The following is a 27,156-nucleotide window of genomic DNA, read 5'->3' on the forward strand; positions in this document are numbered from 1 at the left end:
CCAACTTCACCAGTGATCTCTTCAAGAGGACACTGGAAGAGTTCAACATCAAACAGGTATTGTCCAGCCCCTATCATCCTGCTTCACAGGGTTATCTTGAGCGTAGTCATCAGACTATTAAAGCACTCCTGAAGAAGTTTTGTAATGAAACCTCTAAGGATTGGGATAAGCAAATTGACCTGATAATGTGCATCTATAGAAGTCTTCCCAATGAGTCCCTAGGAGTATCTCCTTATGAGATGCTCTACGGACGTAAGTGCCGTACTCCTCTCAAAGCTTTCAAAGACTGAAATGTAGTGCCAATTTGACTTAAATAACCGAGAAACCCAATTTAAACAATAACATATCACACTAGTAAAGAAGGAGCGGACGTACCCTTCAGTTTGGGCAGCAGAGAGTGGATAGCGAGGAACACTGCTCCACCCAGCGCGCCCGTGACACAGGCTCCCCACGGCCGCACCACGTTACACCCGGCACAGATGGACACCTGGGGGGAGATGTTGTTGTTGTTGTTTAAGATTCGCTACTGGGTACCAAAAGTTCCAAGTAGCACGGGCTATGGTGAGCCCGTAGTGGACTCACCTGGCATAGGAAAGGGCTGTAACCTGTGTGGGGAGAACATATTAGCAAGCATGGCGGAAATACACGTCCATTGTTGTTGTTGTTGTTATAGATTCAGCTACTCGGAACAGTTCTAAGTAGCACGGGCTATGGTGAGCCCGTAACTTACCTGGCACAGGACAACCCGTTCTCGCAAATTCGTAAAGTCAATATTGACTTATTAACTACGTGCATAGGTGATATACTAAACATAATAGATACCCTTAAAAAGATTCATAGAAAACACCGACCTTACCTAACCTTGTTAGTATCTTAAGCATCTTATTGCTTCGTAATTACAATTATTACCTAACCTATAATAGGTATAATAGGTATAGGTTAAGTAATAATTGTAATTACGAAGCAATAAGATGCTTATCTTAAGATACTAACAAGGTTAGGTAAGGTCGGTGTTTTCTATGAATCTTTTTAAGGGTATCTATTATGTTTAGTATATCACCTATGCACGTAGTTAATAAGTCAATATTGACTTTACGAATTTGCGAGAACGGGTTGCACAGGAGCGGGGGACACGTCCATTATTTTGAATTGTCTTTATTCAATTGATTTCATCATTGTGGCAATATTATTTGGACACTGATGAAATTAATGTTTCCCAATGTCTAGGACAGGAAACCTGTTAGGATTATTGGGGGTCACGCTAGGACCCGATTCAATGACTGACCTTCCCCAAGATGCAACCCACAATAGTCCCTTAACCCAGCCCGTCCTCTCGAGCGTTCACAACGTCATTAAACTGATGTTCTAAATTTCCCGAACCAAGGCTCACTCACAACATATATTCTATTATAGTAGTGCGACTTAATTTTACTCAAATTAAACTACAGTATTTTTATATAAAGTTCTTTATCATAATTCTTTTTATTTTAATGTCTCAATGTAAATTTTACTACTTTTAATTTGAGCACGTCGTGTACCTTATGTTTTTGTTTACCTAACTTCTAACTTAGACCAATATACTCCACGACAAGCCTATGTCGTGGAGTATTGTTTCTATTCTGAAAAAGCTAATTGACAATCTATATTGACCCTTAAAACCTTATACGTTAACTGGTGTAGCTCGCCATCTAATTGAAATTGAAATCAGGTTATTGAGGTATAAATACACACAAAGGGATGAGGTAGCTCAAACAATTTTTACCCTGTTCAGTACAAGGTGTTCATATATACTGTGTATATATATATATAATATATATTATATATATATATATATATTCTACCCACCTCAAGACTCCGCTCCAATATAGAAGCATCAAGAAATATGGACCAATAGGCTTTCTACAAACACTTCTATTCAATACCCATTGTTTCTGTTCTGTCTTGTGTTGATACTTTTAATACCCTATTAATATCCCCTCCTGTTCTGTCTTGTGTTAATGCCACATCACCCTTCCCACCTCACTCAAATGTAGATATAAAATCAGAGATACGTTCTAATCAGTTGTGTATTTGTGAAGTCTTTGAAAATGTAATAAGTTTTACGAAACGCGCCCGTGTCGCGTCAGACTAGAAATAAAAATGAATTTTGGAGAAGTGATTTTTGATTTACCTCCAACAGTGAAGCGTAATGTACGAAAGATTGAGAAAATTCGTGTTAGAATTATTAATCTTACTTTTTCGGTCATATTTAATAATATATGTATATTATATATATATATATATATGCGAACAAGCCTGAATGGTCCCCAGGACTATATGCAACTGAAAACTCACACCCCAGAAGTGACTCGAACCCATACTACCATTATTATATATATATATATATATATATATATATATATATATATATATATATATATATATATATATATATAAGGAGCAGCCAGGAGCACTATGCACCTTGGCGTACCTGGTTCCTTAACCACTCGACCACTGTGACTGTACAAAAGTCATTGGTAGCCGAAGCTATATCCCCAACAACCCGACAGCACTTGGTGGTAAGCTTTGGCAAAGATATTTCATTGAATCACCTCACATTGTGGGGCCACGTGAGCAACACAAAGTAAGTAAGTAATTATCAAAAGAAGGCACCAAACCGGGAAGGCTATGTAGCACCATCAAATACGCAAAATAATCAGAGGGCGCTAAATATCACCAAGGATGCCAATACGAGAACAAAAACGCATAAGGCGAACGATATCAAAGGTATCCGAGTCACCAAGAATTCTATCGAGGGACAGGTGACCGCGAGGGGCGGTCGGAAAGCAAGACACACGCTCGTCCTGGAAGTCAGGACATTCAAGAAGGACATGCACGACCGTAATAGGGACAATGCAACTAGGACAATAAGGAGCAGGGCGGCGCTCCATCAAGTGACCATGGGTTAAGCGAGTATGGCCAATACGCAACCTCGCCAGAGCTGTTTCCCCTTCCGGTTACGGTGGAAGGAGGACGGCCACGAGGAAACACAACATTTAAGAGTACGTAGCTTGTGACCAGTAACAGACAACCAAGAAGCCTGCCAACGGGTAAGGACTGAGGAATGGATAACCGGGTAAAAGTCGGAATACGGAATGCCTTTACGAGAGATGGGACAAGAGCGGACAGCTTCCTTAGCGGCAGCATCCGCACGCTCATTTAAAGACACACCAATATGGCTGGGAACCCAACAAAACTCAACCGACTTAAATTTACTGTGAACGAGAAACAGCCAATGCTGGATCTCGACAACTACTGGATGAACCGGATTAAAGGACCCGAGAGCCGTGAGGGCACTACGAGAGTCAACAACAACCACAAAGGAAGACTGACAACGAGAAAGCAGGAGACGAAGAGCATAGAGAATAGCATCAAGTTCCGCTGTAAAGATGCTAGTCTCCGGAGGCAAGCGACACATATAAGTGCGATCAGGAAAAACAACAGAGTAGCCAACACCGTCCGCTGACTTAGACCCATCGGTGAAGACAGAAACGGAGCGGGAGTGAGAAGAAAAGTGCTCGAGGAAAAGGCGTTTTAGAACCGTAGGAGGGGTAAAAGCTTTAGTGACACGGGTCAAGGAAGTACAAAACCGCGGAAGAGGGACCCTCCACGGGGGCAAAGAAGGAACAACATGAGGAGAAACATCAGAAATACGAACGGAGAGAGAATCCTGTAGGCGAGATAACCGGACAGAAAGAGGGAGGTGGTGAAGAGGAACAGGAACCGCAGGAGGGGCAAAAGTTAAAGCACGACAGAGGCGAGAGGAAGGATGTTGCAAGGACCGCGCAAGATAGCGAAGACAGTAGCGATCACGGCGGTCCTGGAGAGACAGGAAGCCAGTGTCAACATACAAGCTAAGGATGGGAGTCGAACGAAAGGCACCTGAACTGAGGCGCAACCCAGTATGGTGCAAAGCATCAAGACGGCGAAGAGTAGAAGGAGAAGCAGACGAGTAAGCAGGGCAACCATAATCGAGCTTAGACAGGACGAGAGAGGAATGTAAAGCAAGGAGAGTGCGCCTATCTGCCCCCCAAGAAGTATGGGACAAGACCCGAAGGAGGGTAAGGGCCTTAGAGCACTCAACACGGAGGTAAGAGATATGGGGAGACCAAGACAAACGAGTGTCAAGGAATAACCCCAAAAGCTTCGCGGAATCTTTGTATTCAAGGGGATGACCATAAAGTGACAAAGAGGGATGAAGAACAACCCGTTTCCGCGTAAATGTCATGGCACAAGTCTTAGAAGTAGAGAACTTGAAGCCATGACCTGTGGCCCAAGACGACACGGCATCAATTGCAAGTTGAAGCCGGCGTTGAAGGAGAGGCGAATCATCACCCTGACAACAAAGGGTAAGATCATCGACATAGAGAGCGGAGAAGACACCAGAAGGAAGAGAGGAAAGAAGACCATTGAGGGCAACAAGAAAAAGAGTAGTGCTCAGAACACTACCCTGGGGCACACCTTCGTATTGCTGAAAAGAGGGAGAGAGAGCGGTACCAAGGCGCACCCGAAAGGAACGACGAGAGAGGAAGCCGCGGAGAAAGAGAGGGAGATGACCACGAAGGCCAAAAGAATGAAGTTGAGATAGGATATGATAACGCCAAGTGGTGTCGTAAGCCTTTTCTAGGTCAAAAAGGACGGCAACAACGGAGGTCTTCGCAGCAAAAGCAGTACGAATATAGACCTCCAAGTTCACCAGGACATCTGTCGTGCTGCGGCACTTGCGGAAACCAAATTGAGAAGGGGAGAGGAGGTGATGGTGTTCCAGGAACCACATCAGACGAACGTTAACCATACGTTCAAAGAGTTTGCAGACACAACTTGTGAGAGCAATAGGGCGAAAGTCCTTAGGGGAAGTACCCAGAGACCCCGGTTTGCGAACAGGGAGGACAACGGCATCGAGCCAGTCCTCAGGGACTGACGACGACTCCCAGATCCGATTATACAGACTCAGTAAATACTGAGACGTGCTCGGAGGGAGATGGCGAAGCATCTCATAATGAATACCATCGGAGCCCGCCGCCGTAGAACCGCAGAGGGCCAGGGCAGAACGAAGTTCAGAGAGAGAGAAGGGATCATTATAGGGAAGCTGAAGATGAGTGCAGAAATCTAAAGGACGAGACTCAAGGACAGGTTTACGAAGAAGGAAAGATTGGGGAAGATGAAGACCAGAGCTAACAGAGGAAAAATGGGAACCCAGTTCGGAAGCGACCTGCAACGGGTCCGCCACAAGAGTATCATGGAGGTGAAGGACCGGTGAAACATCGGGAACGAACTTACCCGCTATCTTGCGGATACGCTTCCAGATCTGGGCCAGAGGGGTCTCGGACGTAATTGTTGAGACATAAGATGCCCAACATTCACGTTTAGCCGTACGGATGGCCCTACGGGCCACCGCACTCGCTTTCCGAAAGAAAAGAAAAGAATCGGTCGTCTGCCTACGGCGGTGCCTCTTCCAGGCTGCACGCTTACAGCGGACAGCCCGAGCACAGTCCGCATTCCACCAGGGAACGCACTTCCGTGGACCCCGAGAGGAAGAGCGAGGAATAGAGCGGAGGGCAGCGTTGAAGACAGTGTCATGAAAAAGGAGGAGAGCGCGAGAGAGAGGCAGAAGGGAGAGGTCAGGGAGAGCAGCACTGAGGGTAAATAGGGTCCAGTCTGCCTTAGCAAACTGCCACCTAGGGAAAGAGGGAAGGGCGAAAAGAGAAAAAGGAAACAAGGATGGGGAAATGATCACTTCCATGGAGGTCATCAAGAACCTGCCACGTGAAATCTAAGTAAAGAGAAGAAGAGCAGAGAGAAAGATCAAGACAAGAAAGGGTGCGAGTCCAAGAGTACAAATGAGTGGGCTCACGAGAATTCAGAAGAGACAGGGAAGAAGAGAGGAGAAACGGCTCAAGGAGGCGACCCCGGGTATTCGTCAGAACGTCACCCCAAAGAGAATGACGACAATTGAAGTCACCCAGCAGGAGCACAGGCTCCGGCAAGGAGTCCAGGAGGTGTTTCAAATCAGGAAGAGAGAGCGGGACACTCGGGGGGAGATAAATGGAACAAACTGTGTACCATTTCCCCACAAAGATACGAGCAGCAGAACAATGGAGAGGCGAAGGAAAAAGTAAAGGAACAAAGGGAACATCAGCCCGAATCAAAAGAGCAGAAGAATTAGAAGCCCCAGCAATGGCTGGGGGGGGGGGAGAGAAAGGAATAGCCACGAAAACGACCAGGACGAGCACCAAGCATTGGCTCCTGGAGACAGACACAAAGGGGCGAAAACCGCGAAATCAGAAGTTGGAGTTCGAGGAAATTGGCGTAATAACCTCGAACGTTCCATTGAAGAATGGACAACGACGAGAAGAGAAAGGACAAAAACAGAGAACAAGGAAGAAACAAAGGCGAAAGAGCAACAGAGCACGTTAAAGAATATCAGGGTCGGGATCAGGGTCAGCAAAGTCAGGGTTAGGGGGCATGGGTAAACTGAGCAAAGACGGAGGGAAGGAAACGGGAGAACAGAGCAGAGGTGGGCGGGCAGGGTCTGGAGGAGGAGGAGGAAGAGGAGGAGACAACGGAGAGGAGCCGTCAAGGACAGCAGCAGGAGGAGGGGGAGTAGAAAGAGGGGAGCGCACCCCAGCAAGAGCAGCAACCGAAAGGGAAGCAGGGGCCAAAAAAACCTCCATAGCAGGAACAGGGGGCGCAAGCACTGAAACGGGAGGGGAAGGAGCAACAGAGCCAGGAGGAGGAGCTGAGGAAGAAAGCGAAGCCTTCTTACCCGCCGGGGAAGAGGAAGGAGAGGAGCCAGGCTTACGCTTCTGACTTAAAGAGACCGGTGTCCCAGCAACCACGTACCGGGCAACGGATTCCAGTGTCTCAACAGAAGCCGAACGAGAGCACACACGACGGCCGTTAGGAGAGCGATGGACATCCGTCCGCACCGACAGGCGGTGGGGAGAGCCGATAGATGGAGGAAGAGGATGGGAAGGAGGATCGGAGGGGGACGAGGAAGAAGACACAGAAGACACGACAGACCGGGTAGAAGGAAGGGGAACCCCAGACAGAGGACCAGGAGGAGGATCCTTCGGGAGAGAACCCAAAGGAACAGAGGAGGGGGCAGTGGGCGCATCAGGGTCCAAGGCCCGGAAACGGTTGCGAGTCTGAGGAAGGCGGGAAGGACGAGGAGAGGAAGAGCGCAACACGCGAGCATAAGAGATAGTAGCATAAGGTGGGAGCCGGCGAACCTGGCGCCTCGCCTCAGGAAAAGATAAACGCTCCCGGTGCTTCAGGTTGAGGACGGCTGCCTCAAGCTTGTAATAGACACAAGCACGGGAGAAGGTAGGATGGGCCTCACCGCAGTTGAGGCAACGAGCCTGGGGAGAAGTGCACTCCGACTTAGAGTGACCTTCGCCACCACACAAAGGACAGAGAGAGACAGTCCCGGAGCAGCGGAGGGCACCATGCCCAAACCTCCAGCACTTGTTGCAGAGCCGAGGAGAAGGAATGTACTCCTGGACAGAGCACCTGGCACCAGCAAGAATGACAGAGGGTGGAAGGGTCCTACCATCAAAGGTAATCTTCACAACCCGGAGGGGTTGACGGCGACTACCACGAGGGGGACGAGTAAACGTGTCCACCTGGAGAATAGAATGGCCCTGGGCAGCGAGGATATGTCGAATATCGTCGTGGCAGTCGCGCAGGTCCCGAACACCGGTCGCAACATGGGGCGGGAGCAAAATAGTGCCAACACTGGCATTCAACTGAGCGTTCTTCGAGACCCGAACGGGGGTCTCGCCAAGGCAGGATAAGGCAGCCAAGCGGGAAGCAGCATCCTGAGAAGGAGCAGCAACGACACGTGTACCGAGACGAGTGGGGTTGAAAGTAATGGAGGCATCCACGGAATCAATGAGATGTCGATGGAGGGAGAAATCGTCAGGAGGCGCAGAATCAAGAGGGAGGAGATCAAAATATTTGGCCCACGAAGCGGGACCAAACAAGGCTTGATAGGTAGCAGAACTGGAAGGAATCGAGCGAGGGCGGCCGTGACGAGGACGGCGGTGAGAACCCCCAGAGAGAGAGGGGTTAAAAGGCGCAGTAGTTACAACTAGAGAAGGAGCCGCGCCAGGGGACGAGGTAGTCACCACTGGGGGCTTGGGGCTCGACCCAACCACAGAGGAGGGAGGGGAGCCAGGGGAAGGAGTCAGAGAGGCCAAAGGAGGAGCAAGGTCGGGGCCCAATGCAGCAGAGGCTACAGAGCCCGGTCTTCCAATACGGACCGTCTCGGGGGCTTGGTCGCCCACCCCACGAGCCTGAGAAGGTAAGCCAGAAGCAGCCGAAACAGGGGTTATCATCTTGACGAAAAGAAGAATTCATTCACGAATGTGCCCCCCACACCCACCATGGAGCCACAATTAGAGGCAGGACACCCAACAAGAAGCAATCGCCGATCTTGTCGGGGCCTCCTAGGGGTGCGTCGTGAGTATACGCCCCACAAACGCCACCTTAAGAAACCGACAGTCCGTCGAGATCGGGTTCAGTGACGAAGTGGGGATTGACAATAAAAGGTTCCCCTCGCTCTCGACGTCGGGTACTGCAGTTCTACGGGTGCATGAGTATGCCTCCTCAAGCACCCGGGCGTCAAAATAGAAGAAGTCCAAGGGAAGAACCAGAACGAGCAAAAGGTCGGCAGGAAACGGCAAGCAGATAGGAGAAGAGGGGGGAGAAAAACGAAACAGAAGGAAAAGGAAAAGGTGCCCAGCAGAATTGGAGAGGACGGCAGCTGGAGCACAATGCTAGAAAAGGACAGAGGACTGTCCCAAGGAGCATCACACTCCGGCAGCCGCCCGCGACAACGAGCTGAGCGGGGAGGGGGGAGCAACACAAAATGCGAACAAGCTTGAATGTTCGCAAACTCTTGGTGCAAAAGTCTTATATCTTTACAGAATATCATCAATCTTGTCGTTGTGACACATCCAGACTATTTGTTCAGGAACGGTCCTTATCTCTCATTATTTATATATGCATTAATCAACGGACAGTCAAGAACATAATGGGTGAGGGTGTGAGACCTTAACATTCCTCCAAGGAGTGCCGGACTAACCGGGCTGTGGTGGGTATGTGGGCCGCTCCAAGCAACAGCCTGGTGGACCAAACTCTCACAAGTCAAGCCTGGCCTCGGGCCGAGCTTGGGGAGTAGAAGAACTCCCAGAACCCCATCAACCAGGTATCAACCAGGTACCACATAGTTTACACTTAATTTCATCATCATTAATACCTATTCCATATTCCCAGGGAATATTTTTTTGTACCCAAGCCGAGCACCTGACAGCTGAGTGGACAGCGCTTCAGATTCGTAGTCCTGAGGATCCGGGTTCGATCCCCGGTGGAGGCGGAGACAAATGGCAAGAGGTTTCTTTCACCCTGATGCCCCTGTTACCTAGCAGTAAATAGGTACCTGGGAGTTTGACAGCTGCTACGGGCTGCTTCCTATGGGATGTATAATAAAAAGGAGGCCTGGTCGAGGACCGGGCCGCGGGGACGCTAAGCCCCGAAATCATCTCAAGATAAGCCTGAGCCGCATGTGTACAGAGTCACTCCAAGCATTTCTCCTTTTACCATTGGTGAAATGATTGTTTTGACTCTCATACATGTAGTGTTGCATAGTTTGACTTCCCTCATACAAAATATGCATTAAGAATGAGTATAAATTATAAGCGACCAATACTAATTACATAATAATAATTCCTATAATAACTATGTATTCATTCCAATTATGCAAAATGTTTTTAACATTTTGGTCGAAATTCTCCTAGTGCTGAGTGTGATAAAGACTTTAGACGTCACTATCAGCGATTGGGTTGTAAACAAGTGACAACGGCCAGAGGGGTGCTCACCATCCCAGTGAGAGAACCATTAAGAGTCATAAGGAAGGACCAGGTTGAGGGCCGACAACATATCCCGGAGCGGTAGACCAAGAGCACAGTGATGCCTCCTGAACACCCAGAGATCACGGTGTTCACCACGGACTTGGTAACAGCTACAGCATCACCCTCGTGGCTGATGGACGCTTGGGACCCTCCGTTGAAGGCCAGGAACCCGAAGAGCAGGATGAAGCCTCCCAGAGCTGCCAGCTGTAAAGTAAGCCCTGGCGTTACATCCAGATTTTGCACATATGTTTGAAGGGGATAAGTTATTGTGGTGGCCTTAGTAATCCTCCAGAGGATGATAGGTCTTAGGCTCAGCACCAAACCATTTAAATTATTCAAATAATGGAGATTTAAATATGTATTTGTTAATGAATTGATATCTACTCACTTTTGATGCTAATACACAAAAATTTTAATATTATAAATTATAATTTACTTTTTTTAGATTTCCCTTTAATATGGAACACGTTTTGCAAGAAAAGAATATATTTTTTCAGAAGTAAACAATAATAGACAAAGACCACTAGGCTTCATTACTGTGTGCAATTAGTTCCCGACCATTGACTGATGAAGCTTAAGCCACACAAGAGGTGGCACGGGCATGAGTAGCCCGTAAATGGCATATTTTTTTGGAGTGAATGTGATCTTTGGTCGTGAAAGTTCCTGTCAAATAGTACCAGAATTTCTTGATGATCTAATATTCTAAAACTGTATGATAGGAACCAACCGGGACGGAGTGGCCGCATATCCCCTTGCTGTTGGGTCCGAAGCGACCAATTCTGGGCCCAAGAATTACAGCCCCGACGAGAGCTGCCATGCCCCCTGTGAGGTGGACGACGCCGGAACCAGCAAAATCCTGATAGGCTTCAGCTTTGAGCCAGCCAGCGTCTGACCAGGCCCAGTGTGACACCACTGGGTACACCACAGCTGTCAATACACACTCATTATTATTATTATAATTCAGATAAAAGTACATACAAAATGAGTTAGAAACAGAATGTTGGATTTCTACATAGAGTTAGTAAATGCCATCCCTAAAGGCATTAATACGCACAGCGTTTCGGGCAAAACATTAACAAACATTATTATTACTCAATACAAACAGCTGCACAGGATACACACAGATTATCCTAAACCAATTTGATTTGCGTGCACAGAAATCTATATCTATAATATAGGATGTCTGCCTCTGTCCAACGTATTGGCTAGCCTCATTAAATGTTGCAGTGTGACTGGTGAGGCTACAAAACCTCCATATCATATCAAACCGTGTGATGGACAAATCCACAAGGGCCGTGATGAAGGTTCGAATCTTGTGGATTTGTTCATTTGATGTATCGCGCTATTGTGATTTCTGTGTGTAACCCGTGTAATATCAACTCCCTCGCCTGGACCAATGGTTGACTACACAGTACCTGCCTCGCCTGGTCCAATGGTTGACTACACAGTACCTGCCTCGCCTGGACCAATGGTTGACTACACAGTACCTGCCTCGCCTGGACCAATGGTTGACTACACAGTACCTGCCTCGCCTGGACCAATGGTTGACTACACAGTACCTGCCTCGCCTGGACCAATGGTTGCAGGCAATCACACACTCAGCAGAGTTCGTCCGGGGGTGGCTCACAGCTTCTACAAGGCAGACTGGTGAAGAGACCTTGGGTGCCTTGGGTAGACTGATTCACCGTTCATCACAGCCGTCCTAGGTTGACTCTGTGAAAGCAGACACGTCATCAGTACTGGGACACTACATGGGACCACTAGGAAACATCACTTACTAGCTTAGACACAAACGTCCACCTCTTCGCTCCATAGATGGCATTCACTGTCTAAGCGCCACCTCACCAGAGGTCAGCAGCAGCTACGTCACAAGCCGACTAGGACAGGCATCCAGCACTTATTGCCGGTATCTCCCGTCATCACTAGATGGCGTTGTCCATGTTGTGGGATTTTTGAGAGCGGACTCACAGATGGCGTGGACTTCACGGCTTCGTGCTCGGGCGAGTAATTTTGGTTTGTAACAGTAATGGCCAGACGACGGTTTCGGTTGGTGTTGCCTGTTCTAGTAGAACTCCCTCTTCGGAATCGATCTCTATATTCTCCACCTCGCATGTCGTGTCGATGCAAATCAGACTGCATTGATTGCTCGTGGTCTTCCCCGGCATTGTTGGAATCTGTGCATAACTGTGCTCCATCACTTTGTTGTTGGTATTGCTGCATGTCGGACTGCATTGATTGCTCGTGGCTGTTTCTTTTGCTGTTGGAACCACTTGGAGTTGTTGGAGTGCTCCAACCACAAAAGTTGGAGCAATTTTGTGTATTTTCTGATTTGGAATTAATAGATTCGGGAAATTTTGCTCTGTGAGAGTGTGTGTCTGTTGTGGCTGTGCACGAGTGTTCCAGACGTTGGTGTTGGTATATGTAGTGCTGGTCTGTGTGTTTATCCTGGCCTGAGCTGTCTGCACTTTTTCTTCCCGTGCAGAGCAGGTTGTGCTCCAGACATGATGTTTGCCTCTACAATTTGGACATTTGGCTGTTGTGGCCTGGTTTGCCTTGTGCTTGTCTATACAGTCTTTGGTTAGATGTCTCAGGCTGCACACTCCGCATCTCTCCTGTCCGGTGCAGCGTGATTGATGGTGGCCGTATTTCTGACACCTGAAGCAGCGCAGGGGTTCTGGGACGTATGGTCTCTGTCGGTATGTTCCCCAATTTCCAAGACTGAATGTTTCTGGCACATGTCCCATGACGGTCACCAGAACCTGACGTGTCGCTGTCTTGTCTACTTTTGTGCGGCATCGTTCCACACTCAGAATTTGCTTGTGTTCTAGTATTGGATCCAGGGGAAAGTCGATTGGGTATCCCAAAAGCACGACTCGTGTGCGTCTTTCTGAAGGGTCCAACTTTTCCAAGCATACAGGTTTCTTTTGCAGGACTCTTACTTTTTCTAAGTAATTTGCAGTCTGTTGGTGTTGTGGTGTCATTATTATTTCTCCTTTCAGGTTGACTGTAATGAAAAGTTTGAGCTCTGGTTGTTCTTTTTCCATTGCCGTTACACCTCCATATGCTGTAGGAAAGTGGTCTGTCTGCATTTTCTTGAATTTTGGAAGATGTGCAGAGTCTGGCGATGTCTGGTATGAGACTGGTGGTGTCCTCTCCTGTCTCATACTGTTGTCCCGTGGCTGTGTTGTGGAGAGAGGTACATTGTCTGACACTGGCTGGTGTGAGACTGGTGGTGTCCTCTCCTGTCTCATACTGTCGTCCTGTGGCTGTGTTGTGGACAGAGAAGCATTGACACTGGCTGATGTGAGACTGATGCTGTCCTCTCTAGGTCCATTACGTCTGCTGTCTTGCTGGTAGAAGCAAGTGGTGAAGCCTCGATAGCAGTTTTCTTCGGTGCCTGCTGCACTTCGGTCCACCGTCCCTCCTCGTCTGAAAGCTGCCTCCATTTCCTCTTACTCTTAGCCTTCCCCATGACTCTCTCCACGTAGTGAGGACCGACTCACTGCCCTACCTAATGCCTGAGACACTCCTAGGCCTGGAGAAATTCATTCCCCTCCAACGGAGGTCGTAGAATGATTCCCCCAGGTAGAATCAGGGATACCTAACACCTAAATGAGCTGTTTGGTCTACCTTTCCCTGTCAGGCTCAGTACACCTTCTAAGGTGCTCCCTTGTGGCAATGCTCGTGGGATATCGCCTCGGCCTTCAGGGTAAGACTCTTAAGTGATCCGGTCAGTGATACGGTCCTAAAAAAAAAGTGCGGTACGAGAGTTTGGGTCGCCTGCGTACTGGGTTGCGCAGAATACCAGTCAGCTGGGCAGCAGGTAATCAACAACGTTGTTTCTCTGTCAATTGTAGAAGAAAGCGGAATTGTTTCCTTCAAAACAAGATATTGTCTGGGTCTTGGAGTACTGATGTATTCTTCCTCACAAAACCGCGTTGAATTGAGCTGATGGGTGCTCAGAATCATGAGTTTTTTCGGGAACAAATCCGTGTGCGGCCATCTAGCAATGGCACCGGCAGCGAAGCCACTTAAGCTGATGAACCCGATGATCAACTACGCCATTACACACTTTAATTTTACATTTGAATTTGCCCGTCGTTATATACTGACCAAGTTGTGGCCTTGTCCCGTTATGTGTGACAAAGTTGTGACCGTAACGAGTTATGAATGGCCAAAGTTAGGTTAGATTGGGTTTGTTTATACTATACCTTTATAGTGTAGCGATGACGTAAAGGGAGTATGGAATTCTCACAGGTCATAGACCATACTCCACTACGAATTATATTAAGCGCAGTTATATAGAACAGAACTTATTGACTCCTCGTGATGCACAGACAGTAAAACAGTCCGCATATAGAGTAGGGTTCAGCCAGTCGTTTTTGTCTAGTAAGGTTCAGTCAGTCGTTTATGTATAGTAAGGTTCAGCCAGTCGTTATTGTCTAGTAGGGTTCAGCCAGTCGTTATTGTCTAGTAGGGTTCAGCCAGTCGTTTATGTCTAGTAGGGTTCAGCCAGTCGTTTATGTCTAGTAGGGTTCAGTCAGTCGTTTATGTCTAGTAGGATTCAGCCAGTCGTTTATGTCTAGTAAGGTTCAGTCAGTCGTTTATGTCTAGTAAGGTTCAGCCAGTCGTTATTGTCTAGTAATGTTTAGCCAGTCGTTTATGTCTAGTAGGGTTCAGCCAGTCGTTTATGTCTAGTAGGGTTCAGCCAGTCGTTTATGTCTAGTAGGGTTCAGCCAGTCATTTATGTCTAGTAGGGTTCAGCCAGTCGTTTATGTCTAGTAGGGTTCAGCCAGTCGTTTATGTCTAGTAGGGTTCAGCCAGTCATTTATGTCTAGTAGGGTTCAGCCAGTTGTTTATGTCTAGTAGGGTTCAGCCAGTCGTTTATGTCTAGTAGGGTTCAGCCAGTCGTTTATGTCTAGTAGGGTTCAGTCAGTCGTTTATGTCTAGTAGGGTTCAGCCAGTCGTTTATGTCTAGTAGGGTTCAGTCAGTCGTTTATTTCTAGTAGGGTTCAGCCAGTCGTTTATGTCTAGTAGGGTTCAGTCAGTCGTTTATAGCTAGTAGGGTTCAGCCAGTCGTTTATGTCTAGTAGGGTTCAGTCAGTCGTTTATAGCTAGTAGGGTTCAGCCAGTCGTTTATGTCTAGTAGGGTTCAGTCAGTCATTTATGTCTAGTAGGGTTCAGCCAGTCGTTTATGTCTAGTAGGGTTCAGCCAGTCGTTTATGTCTAGTAGGGTTCAGTCAGTCATTTATGTCTAGTAGGGTTCAGCCAGTCGTTTATGTCTAGTAGGGTTCAGTCAGTCGTTTATGTCTAGTAGGGCTCAGCCAGTCGTTTATGTCTAGTAGGGTTCAGCCAGTCGTTTATGTCTAGTAGGGTTCAGCCAGTCATCAGTCACTGGGTTGCCAGTGACTGTAGCGCCGCTCTACACATCCTAGAGATAATCTGAACCTTGTGTGTGGGCCCCAAAAACTTAGAGTTCAACATGCGTAACGCTTGGACTGCGCAATTCCCTTAGCTCTAGGTCACTACTAAGTATAGTTATTAAAATATTCATTTTTTCTTGTCCTATGTTCTTTGCAAATGAGAGGTTAAAAGTTTTAACAAATATTAAAAAAAATTAATTTCAGATTTGGAAATTTAGATAATGAGTTACACTTTTGTTTGATGTTCTCTTTGATTGTAAGACTCATGAAACAAAAGTAAATAGGAGGCCTGATCGAGAACCGGGCCGCGGGGACGTTGAGCCACGAAATCATCACAAGGTATAGAGCAAAATGTCTTTAACGGAGGGTAGAAATAGCCTAAGTTACTCTATCCTTTTGAGATGTTTTTTATGGTCTCAATAAACGAACTTGAACTTGAGCTTCAATGGTCTCTAACTTTATATTCTTTATATTAATAACGACAAAAAATGGATGCAATGGTGGAACGTTTTCCAATTTTTTTTCCAATAAATAATTTCTTACTAAGGTTCTTAACTTTTTATGTATCTAGAGATGTAAAATCTTGGTAATTGTATGATTTTATAAACAAAATCCAATTTCCTTAAAATTATATTATGAAAAAAGTCATTGCCGTAAGCCGGATTCATCCCAGATTTATTTATTTATTTATTTATTTATTTATTTATTTATTTATATACAAGAAGGTACATTGGGATTGTGAGGATTCATAGCATAGTAATTACATTCTTGTAAAGCCACTAGTACGCGCAGCGTTTCGGGCAGGTCCTTTATCTAAGAAACTCTAAGATGAACCAAGAACGTCAGATGACGTACGATGACCAAACCACACATCACAAGATGGAGAAACGACGACGTTTCGGTCCGTTCTGGACCATTATCAAGTTACCCACAACTTGATAACGGTCCAGGACGGACCTAAATGTCGCCGTTTCTCTAACTTCAGGTGTGTGGTGTGGTCATCATATCATCAGTCACGTTATTGAAATTGAAATTTAAATAAGTTTATTGAGGTAAAATACACACAAAGGGATGAGGTAGCTCAAGCTATTCTCACCCCGTTCAGTACATGGTGTTAATACATACATATACACACATCACTAACAATAAACATATTACCAAACATTCCGAGAGATAAACATATACATTTCCTCCTTCACAAGTAGTATGGTATCAGTCGTACACACAAATACTTTTATGACCTAGGTATACTGTATAGACAATTTGCAAGAGACATGCAGATAATTCAACAAAAAATTACAGTCTTAGTGCAAAATTCTTATATCTCTCAAGAATATCATCAACCTTGACACGTTATTGTGACTCATTGTCCTCATATAACAAAAGCTGGATTCATATGACGCAACCTATCTCCTAATGGCTCATGTTTGGTTAACTAGGTGTATGTGGTCAAGTTAGTTTTACTAGTTCTCTTATTACATAGTCACCCCTGCTTGGCGACTATTTTTGATAATTACTTACTAGTTTTCTGTAAACAAGGACTGAAGTCTTTGCGAGCTACCTATGATGTGGTTTACTAATGTAAACTGTAGACTATATATACTTCGATAAATGGTATACAGCCCCTCTCGTGTATATATATTGCTGTCAGCTTGCACTGGTGTTAGGCTTAAAGCCTATCATCCTCTGGAGGGTTATTAAGGCGACTACAACAGCCTACTGACCAAGCAGCCAGTATACTTTAGTCCCATACAGTGTCCAGGACTAAACTAAACTCTCACTGTATATACAACGAGAAACGGGACGCACTTCTCGGTGTATTCGTCCCCCTGATGCGATAATTTTTGTTATGAATTTTATATATACTTATTATTGTGAATTTGATTTTTTACTTCCGTGAGTGCATTTTGACCTGTTAAAGAACAAAAAACAATAAATAAGGAGACGGTTATAACTTTTATTTTTACATGTACAATAATGCAAAAATTATTAACGAATAGATGTTATTTTAAAAGATTTTGGCCCCCCAAAAATCCCAGCAAACAAGATCAACATGAGTAGAAAATTTGAGTGGCTTCAGGGTGGAGTGAAGCACTTCGTCACAGCTGGGCGGTGGATCCTTCTACTGAGCAGACATCTGCGCTTCCCACCACACCTGCCGTACACTCCATGTCACGTAGTAAATATTCAGAGTATATCTCTGGTGCTCTGCTAAGTCTGCCATGTTTTGGTCGCTAGATGAGTCGTGAAGCTGTGGTTAAAGATGGCCATCATGTAAGAGGTTGAAGGCACAACCTCTGGCTTGGAGACGTACCTGTCACATAACAGCTGCGTCCAGGGTCGTGGTACCCATGCCTGGGATATGGGTGGGTACAGTGGTATTGTACTCCACTGTAATAATGTCCAAGATAACGACAGAGGCGCTCCGCTCCAGGGATAGGGAAGCCTCGTGTTTCATCTGTAATTAGTACAGCAGCCTTAGGATGTAAGTTTAGTTGTTCAACAGCAGGTAACAGGAAGATAATCTCGTCATAAGGGTTGCTCTAGACGTCCCGCCCATTGCGTATTTTGTTGACGCGTCGGTGAGGGCTTCGGAACTTCCTGGTGTGGTATCCGTAGCCTTTACGGACCCAGTCCAACCCACGTAGGGGATTGGACTGGGTACGGTAATCACCTGAACGTCTTGGTTCGAAATCTCCAAGAAAGTCGTCGTCCTCGTCGACATCGGCAGCAGCCCACGACATCGTCAACACCGTAAGAAACACCAAACTTGTTACGTGCCACATCTTCATCCAGAATAAAGAAAACGGGAAAATGAATTACATATCGTTCAAAGACTGTAAATATTCGCTTTATTATTATAGATACAAGAATAATCACAAAAAACACGTGATCAGTTATGCGTAAGTATCAGAAGAGAAAAATGAAAAAAAAATCTGAGCGCTTTTGCGATTTAACGATTTTAATTTCGCGTTTTCAAGGAGTGCAGTAGATAGAGCGTCCGTCTAATTACCAAAAACTACCACATACTACACACGCTTCAGAAAACTTCCTGGCAATACGTTAGTAATGAATAAATATGATATATTAAGTTAGGCTGACCTAACCTAACCTAACCTATCCTAACCTAACCTAACCTAACCTAACCTAACCTAACCTAACCTAACCTAACCTAACCTAACCTAACTTAACCAAACCTAACCTAACCTAACCGAAGCTTGGATCGTCGACTTGATTTGGCGTCACCAGCTTTTTATTTTCGTCTAATTTCTTTATAAAAAGATACTTTTTCGGATTAAAATTATGTTTTTTCATGTATGTTCAGCACCAACATTGTAATGAGTAAATATATCATATTTATTCATTACTAACGTATTGCCAGGAAGTTTTCTGAAGCGTGTGTAGCATGTGGTAGTTTTTGGTAATTAGACGGACCGAAGATGGGTAATACTTGGGTGTGGGCTTACATGACCCCTGAGACTTTAAGTATGATTTTGAAATGCAGTTTACCTGTTCCCATTATTCATTTTACATGTCACTTCCTTATGTTTTGTTTGTGTTTCTTAGTCTACTCAGGAGTAGGTGTTATACACACCTACACCCTTCTATAATCCCTCTCATGTTCTCCTTGAAAATGAGTTAAATCACGAAAGCGCTCGGATTATTTTCGTTTCATCTCCTATGTAGATACGCATTATCATAGACATCAAATTTTAAGGAAATTTTGATAACTTCTCTATTGATGATGAAGGCTTGTTTAACTAAGAGCAGTATATAATAGCTAGGAGCGGTCCAGATATACTTTATACATTTTGACAAGTTTTTGTTAATTAAATTTTTCACGTTTGAAAGTGAAAAAGTGATATGATCTACTTTAGCCACGTTATTGTGACTCATCGCCTTCATTTTCACGTTTGTTTTCAGTGTGAAGCACTTGGAAATATTATCTTACGATATGCGCGTTACCCCTCTGGTGATGCTTATAACCTGTGACTGGTCTGTGACTGGTTTGGTAGTGAAAGCCTCTCGTTATCCTGCCTCTCGGCACTGGAGGTACTGAGTTATATCTCTCCTCCCTAAGACAGGTCTAGGAATATGATCAAGGTCTATCCACAAGACGTTTCGACAACATCCGTTTTCTGATGGTCAAAACCGTTCGGTTTGGATACATTAGCTTAGGCTATCGTAGGGACGGTTAGGTTTCGTTAACTTACGTAAATTTTACGTTAGGTTAGGCTAGGTTAGGTTTGACTTGTTTAGGCTTGGCTATATTAGGATGGGTTAAGGTAGGTTAGGTTGGATTAGTTTAGGTTGTGTTAGGCTAGGTTAGACTGGGTTAGGCTAAGTTGAGTTGAGTTAGGTTTGGTAAGTTCTCGTGTTTTAAAATCCGTGAGTGAACCGTGTTGTGTAGGCTGCGACTTGCGTTCGTCTGCAGCACCACCACCTGGTTCCTCACAGCCACGTCCAACACAACACAGCTGCCCACTTCTCGTGTGGTAATGACAACACTTATCACAAGTACAATCTTAAATTATTTTTAAATTGTTTAAACTGTATAAAATTGGTTATACAACTTATTCCCAATTGTGTGCAGACTGAACATCACCAGGCACTTTACCCCTTGTAGGGCAGACATCGAACCAACAACATAACAATAAAAGCTGTTTTAGCAAAGCCAGACTATTTCACTGAGCTTAACATTAAGCTAAAGCCATTCAAAGCAGGCATTTAAGTGCCAGTTTGTTCAACCTATTGTCAACCAGAGGTTATCATCCATAATACTTTATCTAAATGGCATTAAATACAATTTTCAGCTCGTGAACCTCTCGCCCTTCACCTCACTCTGCGGCCTTTCTCTGCCGCTCTTTCTGTAAACGACTTTATAATGGTTCAGGGCGGACCGTGACACCATTTCCATTATTTTCTGATGTGTGTCCGTCATACGTTTTGGGTAGAACCGTCTGACATGGTTTAGACACAGCAGTCACACATGGTTTAGACAGAGCTGTCACACAGGGTTTAGAGAGAGCTGTCACACAGGGTTTAGAGAGAGCTGTCACACAGGGTTTAGACAGAGCTGTCACACAGGGTTTAGACAGAGCTGTCACACAGGGTTTAGACAGAGCTGTCACACAGGGTTTAGACAGAGCTGTCACACAGGGTTTAGACAGAGCTGTCACACAGGGTTTAGACAGAGCTGTCACACAGGGTTTAGACAGAGCTGTCACACATGGTTTAGACAGAGCTGTCACACAGGGTATAGACAGAGCTGTCACACAGGGTTTAGACAGAGCCGTCAGACAGGGTTTAGACAGAGCTGTCACACAGGGTTTAGACAGAGCTGTCACACATGGTTTAGACAGAGCTGTCACACAGGGTTTAGACAGAGCTGTCACACATGGTTTGGTTGAGTCGTCCGGCATGGTTTAGTTAAGCCGTATAACATGGTTTCAGTAAGCAAGGGTCGCCGTGGCCGAGTAGGCTAAGCTATTTCTTCATTCGCTGAGTCATTGGGGATTTTTTGAATGATTACTAAAGTTATTATTTAATATCAGTCAAATTTTACTTAGGTAGTATCGAGGAATATTGGCTTATATTGGGTATAGGTCAGGCTGCTAATTTAGTTTGGATCAGAGTACACGAAATGCATTGTTACAAGAGTTGAATTGAACGCGTCTATCAATGTTTAATAGGTCTACCAATGTCAATGTCTACCAATGAATTTTAGGTATGACTCTTGGTCACTAAGATGGGAGGGGGGGGGGAGGGGCTACATAATTCCCCCGCCATGGTGCCTTGTTTTGATAATCACTGACTACCGTGGGGGATAATACCAGTTTATGACTGCTCAGGTCATAAACCACAGCTCAAAGGTCACAACCACAGGGATAATAACCATTCGGTATGACTCAAGGGTTGACTACGCAGTTGACCAAATACAGCTGTAGGAGCGTATGATACCGGACGACATATAATAACCCACGTTCAAGATATTGGTTACGATTGAGAAATCTGTTTAGTTAACATGTACGATATTGTGCGCATCTTCACGCGCATAACAAAGTGTTCCACTGCGCCGCTTCTCAGGAGAAAAGATCCAGGACAGGGGGGGGGGGGGAGAAATAGCCTAAGCTACTCATCCCTTTGAAATGTAGTTGTTCTTGTTTCAATAGACATACTTAACGAAACCTGAAACTGAGCGGCCCGAAACGCTTTGCGTAATAGTGGCTTTAGGCATTGTATGTATTAGCTCTATCTGTAAATTCATCAATATTTGTATCACCAATATTTGTAAATTCATCAATATTTGTATTTGTATCAATGTATGTATGTACTTTACCTGAATAAACATTTGAATTTTTTTGAATTTTTGAACTTGAACTTGATCCAAGACGCAGGCAACACCACACAAAGAATCCGGGGCTGCAGTTGGCGCCATACTGAACCTCCACCGCGACACGCAACCACACAATGTATCTTGATGCAGGAAGCAACCACTGTACCAATTCCTTATGACAACATAATCTATGCAAAAGCTGTGACTTGGGGGGGGGGGGGGGAAGAGGGGACGTAGAGGATTGTTGTGGCTATATCTGAGTATGTGAGTGATATGCTGTATGACAATACAGACCCGAGTATATACACTTGTTCACCACACATGTTGATAATTATACACCAGTATACATACTTATACGTGAAGGGAGGTAAAACAAAAAATAGTGAGTGTGACTGGACCAGGTAGAGGAAGTGTGAGGAGGGTAGACATGAGTGGGTATAGAGGGAGGGGTGACGTGATTTTATTCACCTTGGGCATTAGGAGCCGCATGTGAAATGTTTTATTTATTTATTTATATTTTATTTATTTATATAAACAAGAGTTCTTACATTCTTGTACAGTCACTAGCACGCATAGCGTTTCGGACAGGACCTTAATCCTAATTTTCCCTGGAATACGACCCGCCAAATCGTTTAACAACCAGGTACCTATTCACAACCTGGATGAACAGAGGCTACAATTAAGGATTGGGGCCCAGTAAATCCTCCCCGTTACATCCATAGTTAGTGTGGTAAACAGTTCATATGACTCAGGGCGTGGATCACCTAATTTTCCAGTGCTCAAGTGGATGCTCCGGGAAGGGCATGTTCCATTGGGTAGCGGTTAGTAGCCTTGGGATCCTTCCATTTTTAAGGCTGGCTCAGTAGCTCAGTTGTAGCTACTGAGTCAGTAGCTTATAGCTACACTATAAGCAGACCCACCTGGACACTATAAGCAGACCCACCTGGACACTATAAGCAGACCCACCTGGACACTATAAGCAGACCCACCTGGACACTAAGCAGACCCACCTGGACTCCACAGGTGCTGGAGGGGTGAACGGTGGCTTCTGAGGGCTGGTGTGGTGCTGAGGTCAGTGTCGTGCACGGTTATATACTGGCCTGGCACTCTACCCCGGTGGGGGAGGGCCGGGGTGTTGCATGGGGAGGGGGCGTACTGTCATTGGTGGGAGGGGCAAGACTTATCTCTCACTGTGGGAGCACCACAAGAAACACTTCAGCGAACACATATGGTTTGTGAATCAAGAAGATTCATTCTTCTCTGAACCTCCCTTACTTATCTAGCTCTCACTCTCTTACTCATCTCTCTCTCGCAGTCTCATTTCTTCCTCATCTCCCCCTCCTAGTCTCATCTCTCTAATGACAGGTTAAACCGGACTAGCTACGCTGGGATAAATCCAAGATCCAACAGCATCATATAAAGAGTACAAACATGAACTAGCAATAGGTCTGTTGTTTGACACAATGAAGTGTGTCAAACAAAACACTTGCATGGGGAGAGTAACAATCTCGGTTGTCTAACAGTGTCACAGCTGCAATACGACTTGGCAACAAGTATCTCTGGCAACAAGTTATATTATTAGTATTAGTATTAACTGCGCACTCCAATGGTTAAGTCTGTTTAAATAATGGTGGACCTTGAAACTCTTTTATCAACAATATATCATATTTCACCTTGCAGATGACATTTCCTGGATAATGAATAAACACATACACAACATTTGTTTATAGATCAGTTTATTTAAAAACAAATATATCATTAAAGAAATGCCAAGACACAATGTTAAGCATTTATTATAGGCAAAACAATATAAAATAATATAAAAAAGTGATTTGTATATTTTTCAAATTTTCCTTATTACTTTGTTTACATACAAATAAATAAGAGTAACGTACATTGAAATATCCTACCTAAAATTGGCTAGAAATGCAATGTATCGGAAAAACCGACACATTACTAACTTTCCATACAATATGCAGTTAATAATTGCTGCTGTTTGACCACGTGACTAGCGGGCTACACACTTACTCTACACCAACAAAATGCTGAAGCTTTCTTATCAGATAAGGCTTCCCCAGTATTTACTAGCATATGTAGTCTTAACACCTAGAAACATTGTAGTGAATTGTCTACCAATCGATAATTCTGATTGATAGACTATTACATTAATAAACCCCCCCCCCCCCACCCAGCTTGTGTAGGAAACGATTTGTGGGAATAAACTTATACAGTCCACTATCGAAACAAATAAATTAATGTAAGAAATAAATTCTATATAAATTAATGTAAAGTAATAAATTGTAAATAAATCAATAAATCCCACGAGGCGGTTTTCCCCCACACAATGGGTCGTTGTATCTCCACACACACACATGTAAATATATATATATATAAATCAATTTATTTATTATATATATATACCAAGATCAACACCGAGGACTAAATTGTTCACACATCCAGAATCAACATATATTTATTTATTTATTTATATACAAGAAGGTACATTGGGTTTGAGAGAATACATAGCCTAGTATTTAAAATCTTGTAAATAATAGAATGTAAAGCTAAATCTTGTAAATCTCATTTGAATATTGTCAAGTATCAATACACAACATACACACACAAGGGCAAGGGGGTTATATACACAGGGGGGGTGAATACACCCTAGAGTTTACTTAATAGTTGATCAGTGAGCTATTGTAGTTGGGGGGGGGGGGGAGGTGTTAATACTCCTCTCAAGGCTGAAAAGTCTTAAGCCATTGATCAAACACCCATTGTTAGTAAACGCCTAGTAGCCTAGTAGTTAGTGTTTTTATATATTTTACTTAAAACTTAAAATTTTACTCATTTGAATATTTATATGCAATATCAAAACAATGATTTTATATATATATATATATATATATATATATATATATATATATATATATATATATATATATATATATATATATATTAATGTTTACACTCAAGCTGAGCTCAACACTATGAATAAAACACAACACCAGTCCGAGGGATGTTGCGTAATTGCTGTTAAACAAGTCAACACAAGAACTTCAATGACCACTGTTGCAACATGCACAGTATTACAAGCACTGTTAAGTAAGTTCAGTAGAACTTCGGTTTCAACCCTTTTTACCCTGTCGTAGCTCAGTCGATTTAGGCAGTGTCTGGGATGCTCCCGGACGCAGGTTCGAATCCTCGTCACGGCCCTTGTGGATTTGTTCATTTATGCACAGTATTTACTGTCCTTGCATACATATATATTTATATTTTACTATTTCAACCATACTCACTCTCTTATATATATATATATATATATATATATATATATATATATATATATATATATATATATATATATATATATATATATATATATATATATATATATATATATATTAACAAACATTAAAGCTTAAGTAACACACCAATATTCACCCGAGACCGAAGACTCGCTGGACTCTGTCGAGGGTGGGTGTATCGGTCTGTTAATGGCACCTGAGACCAATAGATGGAGTTACTTGTTTCTGTCTCGTAGTTTGTATCGCTCTTCTGGAGACGCCACTCCTTTAGGTACACTTTACTGTTCACTGTCTCTCAGGGTGTAGGAGAGTGCCTGGTGGAGAATGTCATCACATCTGTGTTTACCGGCGGCACACACACCTGCTACAACGGCACCTTCCTCCAAGCTGATACTGTTGCAGTCTCCGTGATGTAGTGGTAAGACACTCGCCTGGCGTTCCGCGAGCGCTATGTCATGGGTTCGTATCCTGGCCGGGGAGGATTTACTGGGCGCAATTCCTTAACTGTAGCCTCTGTTTAACTCAACAGTAAAATGTGTACTTGGATGAAAACACGATTCTTCGCGGCAGGGGATCGTATTCCAGGGACCATAGGATTAAGGACTTGCCCGAAACGCTACGCGTACTAGTGGCTGTACAAGAATGTAACAACTCTTGTATATATCTCAAAAAAAAAAAAAAAAAAGTGACCGTAGTTCAGTTGTTAAACTGTTAACTGGCCGTCAATATAGTAGTAAGATTGTGTGTTGTCTTGTTTACAATGCTGATTGCCGGTCTGTTGATGTAGTGAGTTGAAAACACGATACAGTCGTTGGATAAGTTTAAACCATTGACCAAGTTGAGGCTGTACCCCCAGGTCTGTTGCTTGGAGGAAGGTGCCGTTGTAGCAGGTGTGTGTGCCGCCGGTAAACACAGATGTGATGACATTCTCCACCAGGCACTCTCCTACTTCTGGAGGAGGTACAGTGTCAGGAGGACGTAACCTTAGTTGTCGAGGCTGCTCAGCGCAGACGGCAGCAAACTCGCCCCGTCATCAGGGGTGTTTTGAGTAGATCGACCGATGCGTATTCTGTTGACACGTCGATGGGGACTGCGAAACTTCCTGGTGTGGTAGCCGTAACCTTTTCTGGTCCAATCCAGCCCACGCAGAGTCACTCGGTAAATAAGTCTTTTTGGGTTCAGTTGCGCCCCGAGCTGGCTTGCATTCAGCCTGGTTCCAAATGCGTTGGGGTTGACCCTGGTCAACAAAGGAAGGCAAAGTAGTATCTTCTCAGCTGGAGATTGTCAGGAATAATGTGAACTGGAATAGCCTATTATGTGAGGGAAAAATGGACTCAATCTAAAAGCATGCATGGGGAATATGGTAAATAAAGTTAATAAAGGGTTTGATTGCAAATGTAAAGCATAGAGTATTAAGGGGCGATGACGCAAGAGAGGTGGACGCCATCTTGACTTGAGGGGAGGTGTATCGCTGCCGACCCGGTCCTGCTATTTGAGGGGTTTTCTCCGGCCGAACAGTCAGATAAGCCTACCTTTGTATCTAAACAGGGATGCAAGATATTGTAAAGTAGTTATGCAGACTTTGGAGGTGTTCTTTAAGAGAGAGTCCAGGTTTCCTAGAGGTGTAAATATGTGTCATCGGTGGATAGCTGTGGTGGCTGTGTGCACTGTTCCAGGTTTGGGACGGAGAGCCTTAGGGTATCTAGAGCCCGCTTGGAGGGTTATATCACGTCATAATGACCTTGTGTTGTAAGGAACAACATTTCATATGTGTAATATCGTGTGATTTATACATATAACTTTGTGTCCTTGTACTAGGCTGTTTACCTTACTCCTTGATTTGCCCTAGGCTCAAGTACAATCATCTATTCCCCTAGACAACATTTAAAGGTCCACCACCACTAAATTCTTAACAGGCCTCTGAGACACAGCTATGACAAAAGTTTTTGACACACACACACCCCATGACAGAACACCCCCCTTCGAATTTAAGGACAATCTTTTAACCTGTTTTGAACGGTTTAGGACTGTGTTAAGTGTTCGTTGGAACAAGGTCCTTGCCGGGCACTGTGTTGGTATGCTTGACGGCTCCCGCATCCTGATGTTGAAGTGTAGTGTACCGTCGTCAGTGTCTGTGT

General features: G+C 44.5%; 1 long non-coding RNA gene across 1 annotated transcript; it reads right to left on the bottom strand.

Annotated features, from left to right (window-relative positions):
- Positions 1-17,313: 17,313 nt before the first annotated feature.
- Positions 17,314-21,849, bottom strand: LOC138363801 (uncharacterized). Its single transcript, XR_011228127.1, has 2 exons — positions 21,717-21,849; positions 17,314-18,162 (listed from the first exon to the last, which is right to left on the bottom strand). It is a non-coding gene; the product is annotated as an uncharacterized lncRNA (long non-coding RNA).
- Between the last annotated feature and the right edge of the window lie 5,307 nt (positions 21,850-27,156).

Source organism: Procambarus clarkii, chromosome 11, assembly GCF_040958095.1.
Source record: "Procambarus clarkii isolate CNS0578487 chromosome 11, FALCON_Pclarkii_2.0, whole genome shotgun sequence".
In the NCBI taxonomy this organism is placed as follows: Eukaryota; Metazoa; Arthropoda; class Malacostraca; order Decapoda; family Cambaridae; genus Procambarus; species Procambarus clarkii.